This window comes from Leiobunum rupestre, chromosome 3 (genome assembly GCF_980474605.1).
Source record: "Leiobunum rupestre chromosome 3, qqLeiRupe1.1.hap1, whole genome shotgun sequence".
Lineage (NCBI taxonomy): Eukaryota > Metazoa > Arthropoda > Arachnida > Opiliones > Sclerosomatidae > Leiobunum > Leiobunum rupestre.
The window spans coordinates 33,815,381-33,823,655 of NC_143386.1; the positions used below are offsets into that span (position 1 = coordinate 33,815,381).

General features: G+C 34.5%; 1 long non-coding RNA gene across 1 annotated transcript; it reads right to left on the minus strand.

Annotated features, from left to right (window-relative positions):
* Positions 1-687: 687 nt before the first annotated feature.
* LOC149951552 (uncharacterized) lies at positions 688-4,500 on the minus strand. The gene is made up of 3 exons (XR_016479921.1): positions 4,348-4,500; positions 849-935; positions 688-738 (listed from the first exon to the last, which is right to left on the minus strand). It is a non-coding gene; the product is annotated as an uncharacterized LOC149951552 (long non-coding RNA).
* Between the last annotated feature and the right edge of the window lie 3,775 nt (positions 4,501-8,275).

An 8,275-nucleotide genomic window follows, 5' to 3' on the forward strand; every position in this document is an offset into this window, starting at 1 on the left:
TTTTGTACAGGGTAATTTTAAATCCTTTGTATTTCTACCGAAGATTCTTATAAGGAGCAGATAAACTTAAATTTTCAGGATGAATCACCTACTTGACCAAAAACCCCTAGCGTCCCCACTGGTCAGGGGTGTTTATATTAGCAATCTGAACTATAAACGTCGATCTTGACCATCAGCAGGTTTATCTCGAAAATATATTAAAATCTTAAAATAAAAAATTACTAATATAAACAAGCCGATCTCGTCCTGGAAAATTAGGATCTTGGTCTTCAAAATGGCGATTTCTTAAATTCAAAATTTAATACGTGGCACTGATTACAAAACGTCTTCTGATTCTGAACCCCCAACTTATCCGGTTGTCAGTTAAGTTTCTCTGTACAAATTTCATTTAAAAAATCTCATTTCTTTAATTTGATAAGCCTCTTCTTGGGGCATCTTTTTAACAACCAACGTGTTTTCTCTTATTACAATTATTTAATTCTTTATTTTCCATATGTAGAATTTTTCTATTACCATAGAAATTGTTTTCCAGGGTCACGATATTCGTACTTATGAAGTCCTATAACCAAAAATAACATTTATTCAAGATATTGTTAGTTTCCAGTGGGAAAATACCATCGTTTTTATAAATTACGATTGTTATCGAAAATAAAATTTATATAATTATGTTTGAAATATAAAATTCAAATCCAGAAATATTTAGTCGATTTCTTTGGTGTAATTACTTGTTTTACATTTCTGAAAAGAAGTCATATTTTAAATTAAAGGTGCTATTTTTGACGAGTTTAAAAAGGAATATAAATAACTGGCTTCGGGAAGCCGATACGCAAAGATTTTGCACACTTTACCTCAAATAAGTCAAGTGCTTGTTGCTTCAGGTCCACATCGGGATTCTGCCTCTGTCTTCCTTCAACCAAGCAAGCCCCGAGCGCCACCTAGGGTTACGCAAATATTAAAACTGCTGCTTGAGAATTAATTCACGTCTTTATGTTTGCTCGAAGACATATTAGTACAAGTTATTTGTAAGTTTTTAAATTTCTTAAAATTTGTTGAGGGTTTAGCTTTTTGGTCCCTTTTCATTGTGGACTATTCTACCTTTCCGCGTATTTTATTACTCTCTGAAATGCAGCTCATAAATGGTTCTTATTAACTTAATATTAAGAACTGATTACTTCATAAAGTTGGTACTACGCCACCAAATATACAGGAGCTTTTGAGCTCGAGGCTCTTTATTGATAAAGAGCCTCGAGCTCGAAAGCTCCTGTTAAGAAAAAAATTTAATACAATTTTTGAAATAACAACTCCATGAGTATTCGTCTTTTTACAAATTTTATTTCATATAAAAAGTAGTCATCTAATATCCTATAGCCTTCTATAATTATGTTTATACCATTGAGTTAGGAATGTATACTCTTGATTCTTGAACACTCAATTGATATCCGCTATGGTGTCACGGTTGGGACCACTTTCTAGAAACACGTACGGTGGCTGTCATCTATTTTAGTAATATATCTTTAAGCCACCGGCTTAAGTTATTCTCAGTGTTTCTAACCGCTGGCGGTAGATGACGACACCGTACAAGATTCCATACACGATTCCAAGAAAGTGTCCCGGCGAAATATCAATTGGATCCAAATTTGATACATTTTTATTTGGTCAAATTAATTTGGATCAAACTTGAATCCAATTCTTATTATAACATTTTTTTGACTCCAAATTTGATATAGTTTTATTTAATCAAATTAATTTAAATGCAACTTAGATCCAATTCTTAGTTAGAAAATTTTTGGGATATAAATTTGATACAATTTTATTTGATCAAACCTATTTGGATAAATCTTGGATCCAATTCTTAGTTAAAAGATTTTTTTGATCAAATTTGATACAATTTTATTTGATCAAATTAATTTGGATCAAACTTGGATTCAATTCTTAGTTAAAAGATTTTTGGATCAAAATTTGATACAATTTTATTTGATCAAATTAATTTGGAACCTACTTGGATTCAATTCTTACTTAAGATTTTTTTGGATCCAAATTTGATAAAGATTATTTGATCCTTATTTGATCCCTACGCGATATAGCTTGATACAAATTGGATCCAAGGTCCAAAATTGGATCAAGTCATTTTCGTAAGGGTGTAGAAGTCGCGAAGTGATGAAGATGGCAGTCACGCTTCCACGAAATGTTCCCCTTCTTCCTAGCCCCAAATTCAAAAAGCCTTTCGAAAGCGGGAAACCCGGAAATTTATTTTATCGTTAATTTTCGAACACTGATTTAAATTTTAATAAATTGGGGAAATTTGGGTTGGCAGCGTTGTTTCTATAACCGTAAATGGTGAACGCCTGTGCCGCGTAAGCCCAAAAACCACTAAGGACAATATGGCCAAAGCAACCATGCACACCCGAAAAAAAACACTAAGAATATGTTTTCGGTGGAGTTGAATTTTTTGTAGTCTTTTGTTTGTAAGTAAAATCCATAATTAGTTATTATTCCACTTTGCGTTTAAAACTAGTTAATTTTTAAATTAGATTTTCTAAATGTTTTCAGTTACTTCCTTGCCTTCTTTGAAACACTCTAAATACGCTTTTAGCGAGTGCACCTTTACTTATATCGAATGCTGTTGGTTGTTTTCAATAGGCTCTTGGTATGGGGTTTGGTGGACTGCACTTTCGGTTTCCTGATTAAGCATGCGCCTGTAAAAGTGTTCATTCTACGCATTTAATTCTATGGAGTACAACTCACAACTCACGCAGAGCACGAGACCATGGTTGAAATGACAAAAGTAAGTGCAGTAAGACATTGAGCTTGCAATAAAAAGTACAAATCACCTGTTGAAAGGCATTAAAATTCGCTAAATGAATTGGGCCTAAGATGGTGCCTTGGGTATTAGTCTAGCTGATTATTATTAATATTATTATAATTACTTTAACAAAAATTGGAAACATGTGGAAATCCCAAAGCAGCACGCGATGATATGACAAATTATGAATTCCGCTAAGACCGTTACGTAGTTCGCTTTGCCTTGAGCTCTAACACTGGCTTAGGAATCGTGAGATCAGAGGGCAATACCTTTCTCATATATTTCACTGGAAACATCACTTATTTAATTACCCGTCGAACGTTTTGGTCGGTTCAAACTTGAAAATTGACTAGATAAAGGTATTAAAGTCCTACTAATGCCAATATTAACACTGGAATGAAATGATTTCAAGTGATTTTGCATAAATATGGGTTTTCTATGAAATTATTCTTCAAATTAACTGCGTGCTGTACTACGTTTGTGTTGATTATCATCTTAAAAGTGCTTAAAGAAAGGATCCAAGCAGATATCCATTAAGCGGGGTTTCCACTGAGATAAAATCACACAATTTCGCCCATTGTCGGATTAACTACCACCCGGTCCCCTTAGCTTAGGACGTTTCCGATCTTGCTTCCTCTAGCTTCTTTTTGGGCGCCCCTTACCTTTTGGTAAGTCCTGGACTCCTAGGCTTAGGCCTACTCAACCTTTTGGTTAATCCACCACTGATTTCGCCAATAAATCGATAATACTGCCCAGGTTGGTAAGAATATACTAGAGATTACACCTACGGTTTTAATTTCACTCTCGCCGTATTTAGATTAGTTGCAGAACCAATATTTATCAGCTAACGCACTTAATAATAATAATAATCAGCTAGGCTAATACCCAAGGCTCCACCTTAGGCCTAAGTCATCGAGTGACTTTTAAAGCCTTTAATTTAGGTGGCCGGGTTACAATGCGTAGGAGGGTGGTGACAAGCCCTGCAAGCCACGCGAGCCAACAGCTCCCTACACTAACTATTGCCGTTAACCTCAACAAGTTTTTATGAGGGGATGGAAATTTTATTATATAAAGATGAACGGATTATAAAAATCAGATGTTTACCAGTATTTGTGGCCAAAAATCGGAAAAGTCGACATGAAAAATTTCTTTAAATATTTATCTTTTAAATTGGGGGTACTGGCGGCCCCGAGACCCCTAGGAATTTATTATTTCCTATAATAGTCCATCAATGAATGTAAAGATGGCGCCACGGTTGTGGTTTCCTCAAAATGGCTGGTTTTCTGACTGAATTTTCTGTCACCGGAAATTTATTCCTATATTTTCGAAATATTTTCAACGCGATGTCCCTTTGAAAACCGTGACACTGTTGACCTTTACGAACAGACATCAGCGGCATTTTTTTTTTCAGTTTTCGTAAAACATTCGTTTAATTTACATTAATGAAATTTAATTTATATCTTTTTAATATTATCAATTATTATTTACATTAAGTGGGTAATTAAAACAAATAACCACTAAATTAGAATATTTTATTTTCATACCTCTCCATCAATGTTCTCAGACCCGAAGGATCTGCAAACGGCTTCAGTAATCACCTTATCCCGAACACTTTCCGCTGTGAGATTTCGGCAACCTTTAAAAATCTTAAAAAAGTAGGCGCTTCTTTCATTAGTCAATAATATGGCCCCCATAAGTATAAAGCAGCGTTCAGACTAGGTGAAAATATGACGTTCTTTCGATTTCTTACACCGTTCAGACTTCTCAACAGAGATTTTAAATTTTCGCGCGTGTCGTTTACATTTTTTCATTTCGTTGCGGATTGCCTAGATGGCGTCTCGGTTTAAAGGTCAAAAGGTTGATAGCAGACAATTCAGGATTTTAAAGCGGGAACTCAGGGAAGACATCGGCTTTGGAGGAGCACATACCTCTAACACCCATTCGCGTTGGAATAAGATTGTGGAAATCTCCATCTTTCTCTCTATCTGTAAAAATCACTCATCCAAATTTCCCCATTTCTTCGGTTTTTAATTCTATTGATCATGTAGGCCGCGAGTAAATTGTTATTATTAAAAATTAGCGCCTTTCTAATATCTACCATTGTAGCCTATTTCAATTTTTCCGCCGTTATTACTGAGCTCTGATTGGATGAACCTTTTATTTTAATCTCCGTGCACGGTTCGTTCCTTTCTGAACAGTGAAATGAACGAACCGACGCGACCAACATAACCGAAACGACACGGCCGACGCTAACGTAACATTTTCACATAGTCTGAACGCTGCTTAACTCTTCCTCTTCGTCGCGTCCGAAAAACCTCTGGGGTGAGGCATTCTGGACATTGACATATTGGCGGTTTTTAGTTCAATCGCTATCTCGTCTCACGTAGCCTTGACAACACCTCGCTTCGGGAGATTTCATTTCACTCGAAGAATAGCTCAAACTAAAATATTTCCGAAAGAGCCTTAATTATGAAACATTTTTATAAACTTATGAGTCATTTCGTTACCTAAGATTAAAAACATAGTAACTTTAATTTAATCATTTTCGGAACATTTTTTAATATATATTGTGCTGACATTTCCCATCATAGGTTTTGCGATGAAAAATAATTCAATTTTAATAAAAAATAAAATGGAGATTTATCTTTTTCATAAATATTTTAAATTTACAAATTAGTAAAAGTAAAAGTAGTAGTGACTATAGGAAGCTGCTGGCTCCTGCGTCACCACCCTCCTACACGTTGTAGCCCGGTTGCCAGATTAAAAGGTCACTAGATGACCTGTGCCTAAGGTTGTGCCTTGAGTATTAGCCTAGCTGATTATTTTTATTATTATATTTTCTGAATCAATTTAAAACTTAATTTTTTCTTAAACACTTTAAAACTTCAAATCATATTTTCTTAAACAATTTAATCTTCAAATGGTATTTTCTTAAAAATTTTAAAACTTTTAAGACTTCAAATTCCCTTTTCTTATATATTTACAATTTTTTTTTTAAACTTGCGTTTTAAAGTTACGATATTTCTAAACTCAGATATTGATATACCATTTGAGAAACAAAATATGATGTGTTACAGTATTTAACTAGTTGCTTCATTTTCCTTACATAATACGAAACGTGTAATTAAGTTGAATGACAACTTAAGAACCCTCAGGAAATAAGCACACGCTGGCTAATGATTGCTATCTTTGTGCGAGGGGATACATCACGAGTTCTGGTAATATCGCGGATAATTGTCATTTAGCAGAAGTGGGGATAATTCAAATTTCTAAATTACCTTATCCGAATATAATTGGTCGTTCACTCGGGCGCACTGTTCCCATTCTTGGTATTCATCGTCAGTTGCATTCATACCTAAAAAAATAAAATAGTTTCCAGTTCCGAGGTGCTGAAATGTGCGATTTCTAGGACAGGCGTGATTTCGACCTTCAAAATGGCGATCTTTTAAAATAGGTAAATGGAAACATTATAAGTCTATAATATTATTCTATAAGTTTGTCACTTTGGGGAATATTTTACTGAGATCTAGTAACGGAATGACGTCATCACAAGAAGAAAATATCCCCCTAGCGAGATGCGTTAGCAAGCGGACACAAAACGTCGACGAAGCTCGTAATGCAGTCTGTCTTGTGGATAGTTCTCAGTAAAACTTTTGCATGTGAAGAAAAGGAAGTGTCACACTTATGTAACAATATTATATACTTATGCTTATAGTAATCCAACTTTTTTACAATACATAAGCCTTGGCAATGTTAAAGTTTGAATTTTGCCCCCAATGAAAATAATTAAAGGGACACAATATCGATTGAATTTCCTAAATTTCCCGAGTCAATTTTTCAAATGATTATATGGCCCTTTGAAGAGATCAACCCATCTTGTTTAGTTTCGGAACACGTCTAATCTAATTCCAACTTCTTGTTGAATGATTGAAACAACTCATTGTTGTTAAATCTAAGCCAACATAAAAAGTTAGCCTAGCTGATTATTATTATTATTAGTCTTAATGGAAAACTCTTTGAATGTTTTGTAAATGCTTCTACCACCAGATGGAGTACGGACTCCATCAAGATCTTTCCGTTATTCTCGAGGAAATATTTTCCGACCATAGGCTTCGAAATATCGTCTTATATGTAATTCCATCACAAAATAAGCAAATGGAACCATAGCAGTTGTTACATATTTAAACTTTAACAAATTGGTATCGAGAACGGTGTTTAAAGCGTTATAATTCTCATGAAATATTTAAAACAATTGTTGACTCGACTAGCTCTTTTTTCAACAGATGTCGCTAACGTCGAAACCAAAACAAGATACTTAAGCTACATTTGGACCGAAAGGGCGGGATATAAAAGTCTCCTAAGCGTTGATTGGCTCGTTTTTAATTTTGAAAATAACTTGAATTATGTTAATTTTTAACTATATATTTTATATGGGATATATAATGAAGGTCGAAGTTTACTAAGTACTAAGTAGTGTATAAGTTGTCTAATTTTAATTCTCTACAATGGTTCTCTGGCGACGTTATCGTTTCGCCATTAATAGATGGAACCACGCTCTCCAGTAGTCTTTTTTTCGAAGAAGCGGGTAGATTCATTGTCTTATCATAATACAGATGGCAATGATAGAGCTGACAGTTGCTTTAAGATTCTAATATGGAAAAACGTTCTAACCTCATTGATTCGTCTCACAATTTATTGACCAGGTGAAAGCAACTGCTAATCTAGACATTAATTTTTCCAACCAAGAGTGCTTCCACTTTCTAAAATAAATTTTTTTTTTGTACCAGCTAGTAACCCCAAAACTTCCTTTTTTGGCCCTCTTAAATGCTACAATTGCATGCTTAAAATTTTCCATATATATACAGGGTGTTAACTAAAAAATGGACCAGGGCGAATATCTCAAAATGTGTTTTAGCTACGATTTTGAAATTTTAGGGTGTTATAGAGCGCTCAGGAGGTCAACCAACTATGAAAATTTAAATGACCTTGAACCATGTCTTCAAGGTCGTTCAAAAATTAACTTGAGAACCGTAAGAGTTACGAAGTTGCTTCCAATTAGAAAAGTGTTCCCCGTCTCATTTTATGCCTAACTAGTTTTGACTCGACCTGATTTGCGAAATAGGAAGTTGAGCAATGTTAGGCCAAAATCAAGAAGGTCGTTAAGTTGATAACGTGTGGAAGACGAGTTTTGGGAGCTGAAATTTTCAAACTACAGACCCTCAACCACGATGAGGTTGTCCAACAAATTTCAGTACTCTAACAAGAGTACTTTTAAAGGTATCAGTTGAACATCAATATATATATATATATATATATATATATATATAGTCGATTTAATTGAAACGCAGATCATTGGTCTGTGATAGAAAATAGTGGAAATTTACATGGTTTTCTAAAATAAAAGGAAAATTCCCTCTTTATCCCTAGTTCCATTTTTCGATTATGAAATTCCCTAGAAGTAGAAGCACTGCT